The sequence below is a fragment of the Tupaia chinensis genome, unplaced genomic scaffold (assembly GCF_000334495.1).
Source record: "Tupaia chinensis unplaced genomic scaffold, TupChi_1.0 Scaffold000270_1, whole genome shotgun sequence".
Classification (NCBI taxonomy): domain Eukaryota; kingdom Metazoa; phylum Chordata; class Mammalia; order Scandentia; family Tupaiidae; genus Tupaia; species Tupaia belangeri.
The window spans coordinates 4764287-4782509 of NW_006159750.1; the positions used below are offsets into that span (position 1 = coordinate 4764287).

At 43.4% G+C, this 18223-nt stretch overlaps 1 protein-coding gene across 1 annotated transcript in view; it reads right to left on the reverse strand.

The window, feature by feature from the left end:
- The window catches only part of AKNAD1 (AKNA domain containing 1), a 52488-nt gene extending 47741 nt beyond the window's left edge, over window positions 1–4747 (reverse strand). The window contains exon 1 of the mRNA XM_006149503.2: window positions 4642–4747. The gene's annotated coding sequence lies outside the window, so the exon portion shown is untranslated. The remainder of the gene's footprint in view (window positions 1–4641) is intronic.
- Window positions 4748–18223: the final 13476 nt, after the last annotated feature.

Consider the following 18223-nt stretch of genomic DNA (forward strand, 5'->3'; position numbering starts at 1 on the left):
GGGACATGGCAGAGGGTGGGGATGGGGAATCTAGGATGGCAAAACAAAAGGCAAGGTATGCAGGACACAAAAATTGGGAAATCATTTGCTGAGAACATATATGTTGATGTGCTTGATTGAGCCAATGCACAGTGTATTTTGGATGGAAAATTCATATGTGTGTTGTGATGAGAAAAAAAAAAAAATTATAAAAAAAAAAAAAAAAAAAAAAAAAAAAAAAAAAAAAAAAAAAACACTATGCATGGTTTCAAAACAATTTTGCAGCCAAATAAACCTGGATTTAATTCTATTTTTCCACAAACTTTTTGAAATCCCCTCCTATTTATCAATGTCCCATAAGAAATATCCTTTGGAGTTCTGCCAAAATAGGAATTGGAACATAGAATTGAGTTTTTAGAGCACCATTGCTGTCACTCGCCCAGACATCACTGAACAAGTGTTTTGTGACATAAAAGCCATTTGGGCTTAAATAGAACTTCTACCTTTTCCAGTCTGATGCTTTTCCACTTGTCCTTCCAGAAACTCTTCAGCCTTCCCCCTGATTTTCTTTCATATGTCCAAGAAAGGCAGAGAACAACAGACAGAACTGATGAGGGACAGACAGGCCTTTTGAAGCCCGGAGGCCAGTCTGAAGCTGAACATCCCTCTTCCCGTTAGTGCCAGACAGGAACCTCGGTGGAGAGGCCACTTTCCCCGAGCATCCATCTGCTACAGTCCAGGCTTGGGACAGGGTAGCAGAGTACCCCAGGGATGTCCATGAAAACAGTCAGAGCAAAACCAGCTGCCATTCGATATGAATCCTTTTTTCTTTTTTAAAAAACAAAATTTAAAGCACCCATCTAGATTTCTCTTCTTGACTTGTGAACTTTTGGGGCAACTCTTCAGAAGTTGTAAAATGATCTTGTTTTAGGTAGAGTAAGCAGGGCTCTGTCTCCCTGGGAGCCCCAGCCAGACTCTGGTGTGAACCAGCCCAGAGCGACAGCAACCACAGCTGACCCCTGATCAAGACAATGACGGGGCTGGGTGGGTGGATCTCTGGGGTCTGCTCCTCATCCAAATCTATATGAATCTAGGAACTTGTGGTTTCTCAGATAACCTTAAATATTAAAATAATATATTTGATTTTTTTTTAATGAGTGACAGCCAGCAGGTGGTGTGGTGGTTAAGGCACTGGGTTCCCACATGGCTGACCATGGCTCATGCCAGGCATGTGTGCTGCATATCCAAAATCCCAAGAGGAGTATGGAGGAGAAGGGATTGTGGCATGGCCCTCCCTCCCTCCCGAGAGGTGATTTCTCACTTTCCCTTTCACTGACTCTCTGACAAGACATGCACTCTCTGACAAAAAACCTTTTTTAAATAAAGAAGTTTATGTGTAGCTTAAAAAGTTAATCAGTGGTCAGGCCAGCAGATGACGTGGAGGGTAAGATGGCTGAAGCTGAACATCCCTCTTCCCGTTAGTGCCAGACAGGAACCTCGGTGGAGAGGCCACTTTCCCCGAGCATCCATCTGCTACAGTCCAGGCTTGGGACAGGGTAGCAGAGTACCCCAGGGATGTCCATGAAAACAGTCAGAGCAAAACCAGCTGCCATTCGATATGAATCCTTTTTTCTTTTTTAAAAAACAAAATTTAAAGCACCCATCTAGATTTCTCTTCTTGACTTGTGAACTTTTGGGGCAACTCTTCAGAAGTTGTAAAATGATCTTGTTTTAGGTAGAGTAAGCAGGGCTCTGTCTCCCTGGGAGCCCCAGCCAGACTCTGGTGTGAACCAGCCCAGAGCGACAGCAACCACAGCTGACCCCTGATCAAGACAATGACGGGGCTGGGTGGGTGGATCTCTGGGGTCTGCTCCTCATCCAAATCTATATGAATCTAGGAACTTGTGGTTTCTCAGATAACCTTAAATATTAAAATAATATATTTGATTTTTTTTTTAATGAGTGACAGCCAGCAGGTGGTGTGGTGGTTAAGGCACTGGGTTCCCACATGGCTGACCATGGCTCATGCCAGGCATGTGTGCTGCATATCCAAAATCCCAAGAGGAGTATGGAGGAGAAGGGATTGTGGCATGGCCCTCCCTCCCTCCCGAGAGGTGATTTCTCACTTTCCGTCTCTCTGTCTCTCTCCAGCACGCACATGTGTCCTATGGTAGAACAAAACAGTGTTCTCTAATTTTTAAAAAGTGATCCATGCTGACGTTAGAGGACACAGCTCGACAAGATGCTTTGGAGAGAGAGGGAGGGTAGGATATCTCTGCAGGGTTACTTTGAAACATTAATATTTATTATATTGTTTAATATAGACCATAAAGATTCATATTTATTGTAAAATGATAAAGTGAAGTACATCTTCCTGAACAGGATTACAGGCTACTCTAACCCAAGCTGAAGAACAAGGGAAAATGCTCCCCAGGAAAGTCAAAAGCATGATGGGAAAGCAGAAGATACGACCTGGATTTGAATTCCAGCTTTTCCACTCATTAGATGTACATGGAAACTTCAAAAAATTGTGGGGGGGAGCCAGCAGTTAGTGTAATGGCTATGTTGCTGGACTCCCACGTAGTCGACCGCGGTTCGCGTCCCGGACCCGGTGGCTTAAAACTCATGCTGGGCGTGTGTGCATGCATGCCCAAGATCCCAAGAGAAGAATGGAGGAGAAGGGATTGCGGCGTGACCATCCCCCCTGGGGGGTGATTTCTCGCTTTCTGTCTCTATGTTTCTCTCTGTCTGTCTGGTGAGCGCATGCGCCCTATAGCGAAAACCTCTCAAAAAAAAAAAGTGGAAAAATAGAATTAAAGTATAAATTTTATTCTGATCCAAAACGTTTGAAATCCATGCAGAGGTTTTTATTTTTTTTCATAACACACATTTTCTATAAACTTTATTTTTAATTTTTATTTGCTATAGGGCACATGCGCTCTCAGACAGGGAGAGACAGAAAGCGAGAAATTAACCCTCCATGGGAGATGGCCATGCCGCAATCCCCTCTCCTCCATTCTCCCTTTGGGATTTGGGGTACGCACACACACGCACCCAGGGTGAGTTTTAAGCCACCAGTTCCCAGATTTGAACTGCAGCCAACTACGTGAGAGTCCAGCGACGTAACCATTACACCATCTGTTGGTCCCTCCATAAACGTTTTGAAATCCTCTCAAATGTCATGTGGCAAGTTACTTTCCTGAGTCTGTTTTCTTTTCTGAAAAATAGGAACAGTAGTATCCAGTACACAGAACTGCTAAAGAATTGTGTGAATAATGCATGTGGGGTATTTGGCACAATGTATGGTACAGAGTAAGAATTCAGTAAACAGTAGTTTAAAATAATAAAACAGAGCTGATCCTCTGGCCCACTGGTTAAGGAAGCCAGATACCACATGGCTGAACGTGCTTTAAATCCCAGCCACAGCAGCTTGAAAAACACGCCAGGAGTCTGTGTGTGCCCCAAATCCCAACAGAACGAAGAAATGGAGAAGAGATCGTGGCATGACCATGTCCCACTGGGGAATGCTTTCTACCTCTCTTGGCAATGTAAAATAAAAATGAAAATAACGGCTTGCAGATGGTGTGGAGGTTAAGGTGGCTGGATCCCACATGACCAACTGCGTGGTTGGAGTCTCAGACCAGGTGACTGGAAAAACATGCCAGGCGTGTGCGTGCATGCCTAAAATCCTGAGAGGAGAAGAGGGAGGAGGGGGTTGCAGAGTGGCCATCCCTCCCGGCCTCCCATCGCAGGAGAATTTCTCACTTCCTCTCTCTCTCTCTCCCCCAAGTGCACATGCCCCATAGCAAAAAAATCAAACTAATTAAAATTAAATACAGAAAGGAATTGTATATATGAGAACATTTCTAAAAGAGCCTTAAAACTATTTTTGAATCTACCCGTAAAATGAATATATTGTTTACAGGGGAGAAATATCACTAAAGATAATTTAAAGAAAAAGCATTGTCTAGTATTTGAGGAGAAAGACTATCTTTAAAGGCCTAAAGAGAAAAAATAAAATAAATTCTAGTTTTGCAGGACTTTTGGTGACCTGGGCTATGACCCCAAAATCATCCTTATTCTTCGTTTGTACTTTGAGATGCTCATTGCTGAGTTCCAATCCCTTCTTATTAAGAGAAGACCCTTTGTGAGCCAGCTGATAGTGGCTGGCTCCCACATGGCCAACTGCTCAGTTCAAGTCCCAAATATGGCTTCTTGAAAATCACGCCAGGCACATGTTCATGCATGCCTAAAATACCAAGAGGAAAATGAGAAGGGATTTTGGTGCAGTCATCCCTCTAGGGAGTGCTTTCTCACTTTCTCTTTCTTTCTTCTCTCTCTCAAGTGTACAGACCCTATAGTAAATTAAAAATATAAAATAAAGAGAAAAGACACTTTTCTCACCAGATTCCCGTTTCTAAAATATTCTGTTTACATGGACAAATTTTGATTTTTGTTATGACTCTTGTTTTTCTTAAGAAAGAGAGAGAGAGAGAGACTACCAACACAAAACTCAGGGTCTAAAGAACGCTCTCATTACACACTGGAGAACAGCCTCTGTTATTTTTCTTAGTCTTTTTATGTATACATGCAAAATATCAGGAGGATTTTTTTCCTGGAAAATGACCATTTGTATCCTTAGCATTCTAATGGGCCCCTTACAGGTAGCTGGAGGGCACTGGAACATCTTCCCACATCAATACCCAGCTCAATCTTGGAATCCAAAGGTGTATCCAAAGAGATTCTGGTCAGAACCCAACAGAACCTTTCTGTAGAATCCAATTTGATTTACTGAAGTCAGGTGAGCGAGCACACAACGAGCCATGACCATTGATGGCCATTATGTGCTCAGCACTAGCTCACAAGTCACTGAGCATGAACTTTTTGAACAGAGGGAGCTAGGACACCAGACAGACCCCACCTGTGAAGGCACCTCCACCCAGGCCCTGAGAGAAGATGAACAAAAAGGTGCTCACCATGCTGACAGCTATTCCCTGTGTGGTTTACTTCATCATGAAGTCTGAACTTGGGGCTGAAGTGCTCACCTAAGCTTACCAACTCACCTATTTAAGAGAAAAAGATGACTGGGACGGCTGGGACTCTGATGGAACTGAGTAAGAATGCCTATAAGTGGGAAAACCGAAACTCCATAGTGGTTGGAGGCCTACGTTGGCCAGTGAATCATTGTTTCTGGCTGGTAGGTCGTATTTCTTCTATTCAGTAAGCCCGTTTAGTGATAATACAATCGAACATATTGGAGGACTATTTTCGGTCTGTGACAGACTCTTGGCCTTGTCCCCAGTATCCTCAGTTCTGTGTTTAGACCTCTGCTAGCCAGGAAAATGGAAGATGTATGTGCCCTCAATCTAGAGGAGAAAGCAGGCATTGCTTCTACTCACCCTTCCCTCCCTTCCTTCACTAAGTATCAGTTATCACAGCCACACAAAACCCAAGTACTATACTCCCATAGTTCTTTTTTAGACAATTTTTTTAAAGGTTTTTGCCATAGGGTGTGTGTGCTTGGTGGAGAGAGACAGTGAGAAAAAAAGTGAGAAATCACTCAGGGGGGATGGCTACACCACCATGCATGCACATGAGCCCAGTGTGATTTTCAAGCCACTGGATCCAGGACTTGAACCACACAGTCAGCCATGTGGGAATCCAGCGCCTTAACCACCATGCCACTGGCTGGTCTGATCATCTTTTTTTTAAGTTGATTTCTACCATGAAATAGAGACAGGCGTCCCTAACAAGGTCTTCATGCTGTGATTTAAACCAGTCCCAGTTTCAGTAAATCTAGATCACGGACGCATGTGCGTGTGCTTGTTGCATTCAGCGAGGTCTCAGGACACAAACCAAGGACCCTTCCCATGTGGGTCTAGTTGTGTTATCACTGCACCATCACTTAGACCCCTTAACTCCACACTTCTAAGATGAACTCTGCTGACTATAATGGCAGTAAGAGTTGACTATTGAGATGATTCAACAATCCAGATTCTTCTCACTCCTTTATGTGTTCGTCGTTTAGAATGTAGATAGATTACAGTCTAGACTTAAAGTACATGACCCATTGGTATTTTTACAGCACAGGACAAAGTGCTGCACTAAATCTTTAACCAACTCAATGCTACACCCAACACAAAGAGGGAAAGTAATGGCAGCGACGAAGCAAACTCACCGATATCTTCAGGTCCCTGGATAGCACGAGGTGAACAAGTCGAAGGGCTCGCAACACAGAAGAGCAATCCTTTAACTTTAAGTCATCTCTTTTTCAATAGTTGGAAGCTGACAGCAATTGAATAATAGAACAAAAATGGAGCTTCAAAATCATGGCCTTACTGCTTCTTCTGGGTCCTTTTAACTGCAAGAAATCAGCTTTGAAGACCAACTAGGGCACTTCAGATGTGATCCAACCTTTTGTCCATTCTTTCCCCCTCTTTGGTCTTTTAATAGCACTTAAAAACATTTGGTTTGACTCCGTTTCAATTTTCACATGCTCCCTCTGTTCCTAGCTCAGAATTTCTATTTACCCATGAAAGAAAATAGGAGACGACTCTGAATAGTATGTCTGAGGCCACCCCCAGAGGTCAGGTATTCATGGGTTTTATATCTCGAGTATGGTGTTTCTAGACTAAAATATCTTCAAAGGTAATGCGATAAGGCCCCCTCTCAACGGCTGCATCTGATTACATCCTGGTAATCCTATCGGCTAACTTTATCTCTGCAATGGGGGCACCTCTAAGTGCCGTGTCTGACGGTGCCCATACAGCAGGCGGTGCGGCAGTCTGCTTCCTACTGCTCTTGTGGAGTGGCAGAAGGGAGACTGACAGAGCAGCTGGTCAACCCAATCCTCCCTGAAGAGCCAGATGCGTTGATTATTTACAGTCAGTCTTAGCGATGGAGCCCTTCTGTGAGTATCCATGAATTTGATGACCATCTATTACAAATAAGTTATTTTAAAAGTCATTATATATATACACACACACACACACACACACACATATATATATCTTGGGACCAGCAGTTGGCATAATGGCTATGTTGTTGGACTCCCATGTACATGTAGTCATGGTTCGAGTCCCGGACCCAGTGGCTTAAATTCACTCTGGGTGTGTGTGCATGCGTGCCCAAGATCCCGAGAGGAGAATGGAGGAGAATGGATTGCAGTGTAGCCATCCCCCCTGGGGGTTGATTTCTTGCTTTCTGTTTCTCTGTCTTTCTGGTGAGCGCAGGTACCCTATAGTCAAAATCTCTCAAAAAAAAAAAATATATATATATATCTTTGGGGACCAGCAGATGGTGTAATGATTACGTTGCTGGATTCCCACATAGTCGACTGTGGCTCGTGTCTTGATTCCAGTGGCTTAAAACTCATGCAGGGCATATGTGTATGCACCCAAAATTCCAAGAGGAGAATGGAGGAGAAGGGATTGCAGCATGGCTATCCCCTCCGGCGAGTGATTTTTCCACTTTCTGTCTCTCTGTCTCTCTGGTGAACGCACACATCCTATAGCAAAAATCTCTCTAAGTATGTATATATATATAATAAAGTATGTGTGTGAGTATATATATACACATGTATATATAATCTTTGAAGCTGCAAGCATGCAATATTTCAGAGGCTTTCTCTCAGTGTTTCCACAGCAGCCTTCCCTTGTTTTTCTTGCTTTTGGGGAGCTCAGTGCTGTCTTCTTATCAAATTTTCCCGTTGACCTTTGCGTATTATCACCCTGGATGGTCTCATTTGTATTGTAAACCTTGGGCCTCTGCTGTGCTTCAGAGACATTGAGAAAACTCTTGCTGATTGATTTTCTGGAGATAATTCTAATGATGAGTTTTTATATCACGCTGATATAAAGAAGTATAATTAAAGAAACAAACAAATACCATGAGGGCCAGCCCCAAAGCCTGGTGGTTAAGGAAGCTGTATTGCATACGGCCAACTGAAGTACAAATCCCCAGCTTTGAAGACCAACTAGGGCACTTCAGATGTGATCCAACCTTTTGTCCATTCTTTCCCCCTCTTTGGTCTTTTAATAGCACTTAAAAACATTTGGTTTGACTCCGTTTCAATTTTCACATGCTCCCTCTGTTCCTAGCTCAGAATTTCTATTTACCCATGAAAGAAAATAGGAGACGACTCTGAATAGTATGTCTGAGGCCACCCCCAGAGGTCAGGTATTCATGGGTTTTATATCTCGAGTATGGTGTTTCTAGACTAAAATATCTTCAAAGGTAATGCGATAAGGCCCCCTCTCAACGGCTGCATCTGATTACATCCTGGTAATCCTATCGGCTAACTTTATCTCTGCAATGGGGGCACCTCTAAGTGCCGTGTCTGACGGTGCCCATACAGCAGGCGGTGCGGCAGTCTGCTTCCTACTGCTCTTGTGGAGTGGCAGAAGGGAGACTGACAGAGCAGCTGGTCAACCCAATCCTCCCTGAAGAGCCAGATGCGTTGATTATTTACAGTCAGTCTTAGCGATGGAGCCCCTCTGTGAGTATCCATGAATTTGATGACCATCTATTACAAATAAGTTATTTTAAAAGTCATTATATATATACACACACACACACACACACACACATATATATATCTTGGGACCAGCAGTTGGCATAATGGCTATGTTGTTGGACTCCCATGTACATGTAGTCATGGTTCGAGTCCCGGACCCAGTGGCTTAAATTCACTCTGGGTGTGTGTGCATGCGTGCCCAAGATCCCGAGAGGAGAATGGAGGAGAATGGATTGCAGTGTAGCCATCCCCCCTGGGGGTTGATTTCTTGCTTTCTGTTTCTCTGTCTTTCTGGTGAGCGCAGGTACCCTATAGTCAAAATCTCTCAAAAAAAAAAAATATATATATATATCTTTGGGGACCAGCAGATGGTGTAATGATTACGTTGCTGGATTCCCACATAGTCGACTGTGGCTCGTGTCTTGATTCCAGTGGCTTAAAACTCATGCAGGGCATATGTGTATGCACCCAAAATTCCAAGAGGAGAATGGAGGAGAAGGGATTGCAGCATGGCTATCCCCTCCGGCGAGTGATTTTTCCACTTTCTGTCTCTCTGTCTCTCTGGTGAACGCACACATCCTATAGCAAAAATCTCTCTAAGTATGTATATATATATAATAAAGTATGTGTGTGAGTATATATATACACATGTATATATAATCTTTGAAGCTGCAAGCATGCAATATTTCAGAGGCTTTCTCTCAGTGTTTCCACAGCAGCCTTCCCTTGTTTTTCTTGCTTTTGGGGAGCTCAGTGCTGTCTTCTTATCAAATTTTCCCGTTGACCTTTGCGTATTATCACCCTGGATGGTCTCATTTGTATTGTAAACCTTGGGCCTCTGCTGTGCTTCAGAGACATTGAGAAAACTCTTGCTGATTGATTTTCTGGAGATAATTCTAATGATGAGTTTTTATATCACGCTGATATAAAGAAGTATAATTAAAGAAACAAACAAATACCATGAGGGCCAGCCCCAAAGCCTGGTGGTTAAGGAAGCTGTATTGCATACGGCCAACTGAAGTACAAATCCCCACCCCTGAGACTTAAAAAAAAAACAGGCCAGGCATGTGGGCACGCGTGCCCCAAATCCTGCCGAGGTGGAGAAAGAAAGGATTGTGATGTGACCACGCCCCACTGGGGGGTGCTTTCTCTCTTTCTCTAGTAAGTAAGAGCATGTGCCCTCTGACAATTTAAAAAGCAATTTTTTCAAAACAAAAAATATCTCCACTCTGAAACTTCTCTGCCTTTTCCTAAACTTTCTAGCTTAAGTTGACAATTTTGCCTAGAAATAAGATTAGAATATTTTAGAAAAACCCTTTCTTTTTCATTTAAAATTTATCCCTCTCTCTCCTGTCCTCTAACCCCTGACTAAAAATAAAACATTGACTTGAAATTCTAACTTCTAAAAAAAAAATGAATAAAATGTCAAACATATTGTGCATTGAAGACTGACCTGAGCTTTTCAAAATGATTTTTAAAAGTTATAATCTTCATAGAAAGCATATCCTTACCTTAGAAAAAAAATAAATAAACTAGAGGATGAATTCTCAAAAATCTCTGTGTGATAGGATTACAAGTACATTTTCTTCTCTTCTTTTCTTTTTTTGGAGAGGTTTTTGCTATAGGGCGCGTGTGCTCACCAGAAAGACAGAGGGAGACAGAGAGACAGAAAGCGAGAAATCACCCGCCAGGGGGGATGGCCACGCCGCAATTCCTACCACTCTATTCTCCTCTCAGGATCCTGGGCACGCACGCACACGTGCCCGGTGTGTTTTAAACCACCGCGGTCGACTACATGGGAGTCCAGTGACGTAGCCATTATACTAACTGTTGGTCCCAAATTTTATTTTCTTAATAGAGATATTACTTCATTTACTAAATAGATATTCATTGAGTTAAACCTATTAGGTGCAAGGTACTATTTTAGATTCTGGAGTCAAAAAGAAATATAGAAAATAGGAATGTGGACTTCAGAGCCAGGCTGTGAGGGTAGCGGGGCTCTGCTACTCACTAGCCGAGCACTCTTGGGCATGTTGCTTAACTTTTTATCCCTCACTTTGCTCAACTGTAAAATGAGGATTTTAATGACACTAACCACGTGATTATATGAATTGATTTTTTAAAAGAATTATTTATTTGTTTGGGGTTTTTTGTTTATTTATTTATTTTAATTTTATCACAGAGGGACAGAGAGAGAGAGAAAGTGAGAAAGCAAGCCACCAGGTCCAGGACTCAAACCGCGGTTGGCCATGTGGGAGTCCAGTGCCCTTAAGCACCCTTAACCACTATGCCACCTGCTGGCCCCAAGAAGTTAATTTTTTAAATCAACGTTTATATAGCACTTACTATGTACCTGATGCTATTCCAGTCACTTTACATCCTAGTTAATAGGATGCAAAAGATTCAGAATAGTGTAACGTATTGCCCAGCCATGGTGGTGCTGCCGTAGAGCCATGCTCTGCAGTGCTGGAAGCCACATAGAAGACCAGGGCTTGGCTCCTGTGTTATACATGCCAGATGCAGGTGTGTGCACCCGTGATACTGCCTGACTGGGAGGACTAGGGAGAAGACTGCGGCATGAGACCCTGTGGAGATCTTGTCTCTCTCTTGCTCGCTCTCTCTCTCTGCCTTTCATAAAAAGAAGAAATAAGTATTTTGTTTTTGTTTTTGCTATAGGGTGTGAACTTGTACTCACTAAAGAAGGAAAGTAAGAAATCACCCCCTGTGGGTTGGTCACACTGAATCTCTTCTCCTCCATTTATCCTCTTGGGATTTTGGGTACACTGGTGTGATTTTCAAGCTGCTCGGTCCAGGATTTGAACCATGGAGTCGGCCATGTGGGAGCCAGCCTCCTTAACCTCCACACCACCTGCTGGCCCCAGAAATAAGCATTTTTTTATAGTTTAGTTTTTTTTTTTTTTAAATTTCCAGAGGATACATGCAGAGAGAGAGAGAGAGAGGAAGAGGGAGACAACACCCCCCAATGGAGTTGAGGCATGCCACAATCCCTTCCACTGCATTTCTCCAGCCTGTCAGGATTTGGGGCACACACACACACACACACACACACACACACACGCCTGATGTGTTTTCAAGCCACCAGGACTGGGATTTGAACTGTGTAGTCAACCATGTGGGACCAGTTCCCTTAACCACCAGACCTCAGGACGATCCCCCCCGAAAAAAACTTTTAAAAATTGTACATTATTATAAATGGTGGTAAGTGTCATGGAGGATAGGAAGACACTGCTGAGAGAAAGCATATACAAAAGTAAGAGAATTTTTTCGAGATACTGCAGGCAGGGAAGGGCCCTGTGAGGACATGCAATTCACCTGGAGCCTAAAGGATGTGAAGCCAGCCACGCAGAGTCAGGGCAGAGTGCTCTGGCTGAGGGTGTGTGTGTCCAAAGCCCCGTGGATGGGCAAGAACTGTGTCTACTGGGGGAAATGAATGGAGCTAGTACAGTGGCAGTGAAGACTAAAGAAATGACGTGTTCAAGACCTAAGACTTATTTGGGAGGGAAAAAAAAAAATCAATAGAACTTGGCAATGCACCTGTGGGGGAGTGTGAGGGGGAAGGAGAAAGTAATCATAACTGCTTGGTCTTGCTTTCTGGTATTTTCCAAGTATTTTAGAATAAAGATCACTCCCATCATAAAGAAAATCATCCTAAAGAGCAAAGGACATGAATTAACAGAAGTATTCATGGCACTTAAAAATATGAGAGGTGGTCATCTAAACATGTGTGTGTGTATACATATGTATATGTGTGTGTATATATATATATATATAGAGAGAGAGAGAGAGAGAGAGCATATTCTATGTTCCAGACACATTTGTAGTAGACGGATGTTTCTGAGAGTTTCTGGACCACAGGCCATAGTTGACTATAAGGTTATCCGTGGGGGTGGGGGGGCAACATTCTACAGCATCAGAATCTGTGGATAGTACCCAACCCTATATATACTCCAAGCTTTTTCTTACACCTGTGAGAAAGTTTAATTTATAAATTGGCCACATTAAGAGATACACAACAACACCACACAGTAAAATGGAACCGTTTTCACAATATACTGCAATCGAAGTTTTGTGAGTTGGTCTTTCTCGCTTGAACTATCTTATTCAGTTCCTAAAGTGCAGGAAGTGAAACTGCAGATAAGGGGGGATGACTGTACCCCACATAGGCAGGCACCCGTTCCTTCTGAGTCTCGGGAAAAACCAGAGTAGAAAGGACACGTCTCCTCAGACTCCATGTGACGAGAGTAACATTTGTCCTCCTTCGGCCTGATACGAAGACACAGCGTCCATCTGGGCACCAAGACAACTGTTTTGTCTGGGAGATGTACGTGGCCAAAAATCCAGCCTTCTGCATATTTGGTGCTGTATTCATGGAAAAGTCCTTTGCATGATGCAGGTAAACGGAAAGATGCTCTGATTGTCTTGAACTGCCCATGTGGGATCCCGCCGTAGGTGTACAGGTAAGTGCATGGTTTGCAACCCTGCCTCTAGCCTGACTTCACCAGATGTCTGCGGATGTGGGTGTGTATTCACACACGTGCATGTATGTTTCTCAGGGTAGCTGCACTGGGGTGTCCTCTGATCTCTACACTTAGGAGAAGACATCCTCCCTCTCGTGAAGCCTGGACTCCCTTTCTCATGGGAGGGAATGTCTTCTGTAACACTCTCTTGGCATCAAGGAAGATGCATCTCAGGGTGTAAATAAGATTGATTTTTATTTGTTGATGTCATCACAATTCCTTTGTTGTTGTTGTTGTTAACTTGTCGGAGGATGCAAGCGCTCAACAGAGAGAGAGGGAAAGTGAGAAAGCACCTTGCTCCCTCACAACCCACCTCCCGTGGGAGATGGTCATGCCACAATCTCTTCTCCATTTTTCCTTTTGGGATTTTGAACACACACACAAAATGAGCCCAGCATGTTTTTCAAGTTGCTAAGTCTGAGACTTGAACTGCATGGTCAGACTTATAGGAAACAGCTGCCTTCATAACCACTAGGCCCCAGGTTGGTCTACAAGCAATTTCTTTTTTTCATTTTTAAATTTTTTTTTAGGTTTTTACCATAGGGCATGTGCACGTCGTGGAGAGAGACAGAGAGAGGGAAAGTGAGAAGTCACTCCCCAGGGAAGATGGCCACGCCGCAATCTCTTCTCCATTCTCTTCCCAGGATTTTGGACATGCACACATGCCCAGAGTGATTTTCCAGCCTCTGGGTCCAAGACTTGAACCACTGTCAGCCATGTGGGAGTTCAATGCCTTAACCACCACACCACCTACTGCCCCCAACTACAATTCCTCTTTTTAAAGAGTCACATTTCTCTTCCATATATTCTTTATATAAAGAAGAAAATTATATGAGAACCGAAAGCTCATAAAGCATCGAGCTGCAAAAGACATTAAAAATGACCCTTTATTTATGAACAAGTGTCTGAGGAGCAGAAAAAGGAAACAGCTTACCCAGGAAGAACCCTCTTCAGGGAAGACCTGTAGGACTGTGTGTATGTTCTCATGCTCCGGAGACTGCAGGGCAAAAGTTTGAATCTTGGTACTCTCACTTCCTATCTTCACAATTTCGGACAAGCTACCTAACTTCTCTGATTCATATTTCCTGCTTTGTAAAATGCTGATGACTCCCCTACTTCGAAAGGCCGCTGTGAGAATAAAACAATGTGTTTGCTTACTCCGGTATCAGTCATAGCCAATAAATGAAAGCCATTACTATGTCACCAAAGTCCTTATGCTTTATAAATCCTCCTTCACCCTCATCCCAATATGAATAACTCCGATGAAGTTAAGTATTTGGAAAGTTATAGGAGGTAAGTAGATGTGACATTCTGAGCTGGATTATGACTATTTTAGCCTTAATCCAGGCATAAGGTTTACAACAAAGCCTGGTACATAATGTCTGATGACTACCAGTTGTTCAAAAATTAGCATTAGGGACCAGCAGGTGGTGTGGAGGTTAAGGTGGCTGGATCCCACATGGCTGTCAGATGGTTTGGATCCCGGATTCAGCAGCTTGGGATTCAGCAGTTTGAAAATCACGCCAGGCTTGTGGTGGCAGAGCCATTCCCTGGGGGACTCCTCATTCTGGGGGCGGGGGTGATTTCTCACTTTCTCACTCTGTCTTTGGCAAGTACACAAGCCCCAAAATAAGCAAACAAAAAAGGTATTAAGTATTATCTAAAATAGATCCCCCAGTATTTCAAAATTTTAGCTGTTTTAAGTCATGGTTTCTTACATGAGATAAAGATTTAAAAAGTAAGTGTACTATAAATTATGCCACAGTAGAAAATAATAGCTATCAACACTTCCCTAAGCCCTTTGTTGTAAAAAGTGTGCTCTAGGGACCAGCAGTTAGCGTAATGGCTATCACTGGATTCCCATGTAGTCGACTGTGGTTCGAGTCCTGGACCCGGTGGCTTAAACTCACACCGGGTGCGTGTGCATGCGTGCCCAAGATCCCTAGGGGAGAATGGAGGAGAAGGGATTTCGGCCTGGCCATCCCCCCTGTGGGGTGATTTCTTGCTTTCTGTCTCTCTGTCTCTCTGGTGAGCGCACGCACCCTGAAGCAAAAACCTCTCAAAAAAAAAAAAAAAAAAAAAAAAAAAAGAGGGGGCTCTTTAGGACGCGCGGTCCGTAATGGCTATGTTGCTGGACTCCCACGTAGTTGACTGCAGTTCTAGTCCCAGACCCGGAGGCTTAAACTCACACCAGAAGAGAAGAGAATGGAGGAGAAGAGATTGCGGGGTAGCCATCCCCCCTGGGGGTGATTTCTCACTTTCTGTCTCCCTGTCTTTCTCTGTCTTTCTGGGGAGCACACATGCCCTTGAAGAAAAAAAAACTCTCCAAAAAATGAAAAAAAAAAAAAAAAAGTGTGCTCTTTAAGTATTAATGAGTTAGACCCCTCAACGTGATTATAAAGTAACTAGTCCCCCAGTGCTGAAATGCCAACTTTTATTGGACAGTATCAGCTGCTATATTAAAATGCGGAAGTGACAGCATATGAAAGGTAAATAATCAACATTTAGCCTTTTATAATAGGCGTGTAGGCTTAATAAACATTAATTAATTAAGGCTCAGAACACCTGGGTCAGGTATTTCTTTGCTCTCCCAAGCAATGTCATCATCTCGCAGGTGGAAATTCATACAATGTCAACCAATTTAGGACAGGAAAGATGACCTATGCAAAAGATAAGAGCACTTTGCATCTAAATAACACTTTTCAACTAAGAATAACCAGTCACATTATGAACTCTAATTAAACTCTCAGGAACTGAAGCAGCCTCTCCCTTTAACCTCATGGACCAGAAGAGGAGAGGAAGCACTGTGGCTAAAATTGCACAGTAAGTCCCTAGCAGCGAGGCTTTATCACCAGTAACCAGGTATTAGATGGGGAGTCAAGAAAACAAATGTTAAGTGTCTACTCTGAGCCAGGCACTTTGTGCACAGCGTCTCTTCAATCTTTTCCACAGCCCCCCAGGCAAAAATCATTCCTTCTTTAAGGAAGGAGTTCTCAGAGAAACGAGCCAAGGTAAGTCCAAAGCCAAGTTGTTTCCACTTCTGTTAGCTCTCATGTTACAAAGGAAGGAGAAATATGGAACTTCAAAATGTTCACCAAAAAATGGAATTAGAGAGGAGGGGAGGTAGGGAGGGAGGAAGAAAGGAAAAGAAGATTCATTTGATTGATGGCGGGAAGTGGAAAAGCACCGGATGCTTAGAAAACAGTTTAAGGCCGGCAGGTGGTATGGAGGTTGAGGCGGCTGGCTCACATATGGCTGAGTTAGTGATTTGAGTCCTAGACTCGGTGGCTTGAGAATGATACCGGATGTGTGTGCTTGCGTGCCCAAAATCCCAAGAGGAGAATGGAGATGAGATTGCAGCATGGCCATCCCCCTGAGGGTTAATTTCTCACTTTCTCTTTCTCTCTCCTGGAGTGCAAGTGCCCTGCAGCAAAACAAACCAAAAAACGAGTTTAACCCTTAGCTATACTCCTTATTGAAGGCCTTGGTTACCTTATTAAAGTGATCTAAGCCTCAGTTTCCCAATCCACAAAATGGGGGTAATAGGTGGTCATTGGGGGATTTGATAAGTATATAGAGGAACTTGCTCAATGCCTGACGCATGATGGTTACTCAAGAGATTGTCAAATCTTTTTCCCTTCTCTCCTACCTCCTCTTTCCAAAGTGTAAGGGTTAAAATTTATTTGGGAAACCTGGATTGAAAAAGTCCTTATCCCTATGCTGATAAATATCGACAAGAGGCTTAAGAGGCCATGAGAATACAGCACTGTCTTAAAGGAAGTCTGCGGTCAAGGTGACAGTCACAGTGGTTTGTGAAGTAGAGGCAATGCATAGAATTCATGACACTGCCACAGCAGTATTGCTCAGGAATTCTTAAAAGATCTACCCTTTTCTACAGAGCCTTTCCAGCCTGCTAGAAGGTGGGATGACTACACCTGGTTTCTTGGGAGGAATTTGACCTAACTGGGAAATGAGAAACACGTCTCAAAAGCTACTTAGTTCCTTATGTCTCTGAGATGAAGGTCTTACTGAGGTCCCACTGATGTGAAGAAACAATAGTTTGGGCAGTGTCAGTGACACTGAGCTGGTATCTAGCCACTAAGGTAGAAAGAATTCCAAATGGCGAGAGTTGAGATTCACATGATTTGTCTGTCAAAGGGAACCTCTGGGCACATTTGCAATCCCACAATTAAGACTGATAATAGCGTCATAAAACAGTGGTATTATCTTCACAGGAGAACATCTGAGTAACCAAACTATCCTAAAGGCAAACAGGCTCTTAGAAGTTAGACACTTGCTCGGGCAGTCATGAGAGAGTCTGGCTTCCTTTCTAGGCAATGCACCTGCAAAGTGATCTTTTGAACTATAGGATAGTAAAGACGTTGCATTGGGCAACTTACTTGCGGCTTCCTTTGCACATGACGTCATGTGAATTCAGAGCACGTCTCTGCTTTGCTGAAAGGCCACCTCCAGACCTGCTGTTAGGCAGCCATGTTGCCCACCTCCGCCTTACAGCACCCCAAAAATTAACCTGTAGAAGAATAGAGGACTGCCTCCTTGAGTTAAGCCTTTGACTATTTGCTTCTCTTTCTCTGGTTTCTTTTTTGTTTTTTTTAGGTTTTTGCCATAGGGTGTGTGTGCTTGGCAGACTGACACAGAAAGACACAGAGAGAAGAACACTGAGAAATCACCCCGAGGAGGAATGGTCACAAACACAATCCCTTCTCCATTCTCCTCTCGGGATTTTGGGCATGCACGCGCATGCACCTGGTGTGATTTATAAGTCAATAACCCTGGGACCTGAACCACTGTTGGCCATGTGGGAGTCACCACCTGCCTGGCCCCCTCAGACAGGTTTCTTAAACCTTCTCTCTTTGTTCCATAAGATGAAAAGAGTTCTCACATTCAACTGCCCTACCAGGTTTTAGAATTACAGTCCCAACTCCTGCTGCCCCCTCAGTCCCAGAAGGATTGGTCACCCCAGCACGGGACGGATTTCCTCTTCTTCCCAACTCCTAACCTCTCCGTCGTTCCCTCTCCTCTAAGCACTTAATCCTTTTTCGTACCCGAGTGATTTTTTTGTAGGAAGATGTCAAAGGAAGTGACACAGAGGGGCGCATGTATGGAGAGTATATAAATCCACAGTAACTTTTCTTAGTTCTTAACCTTTATATATTTCTTTATGTTTTCC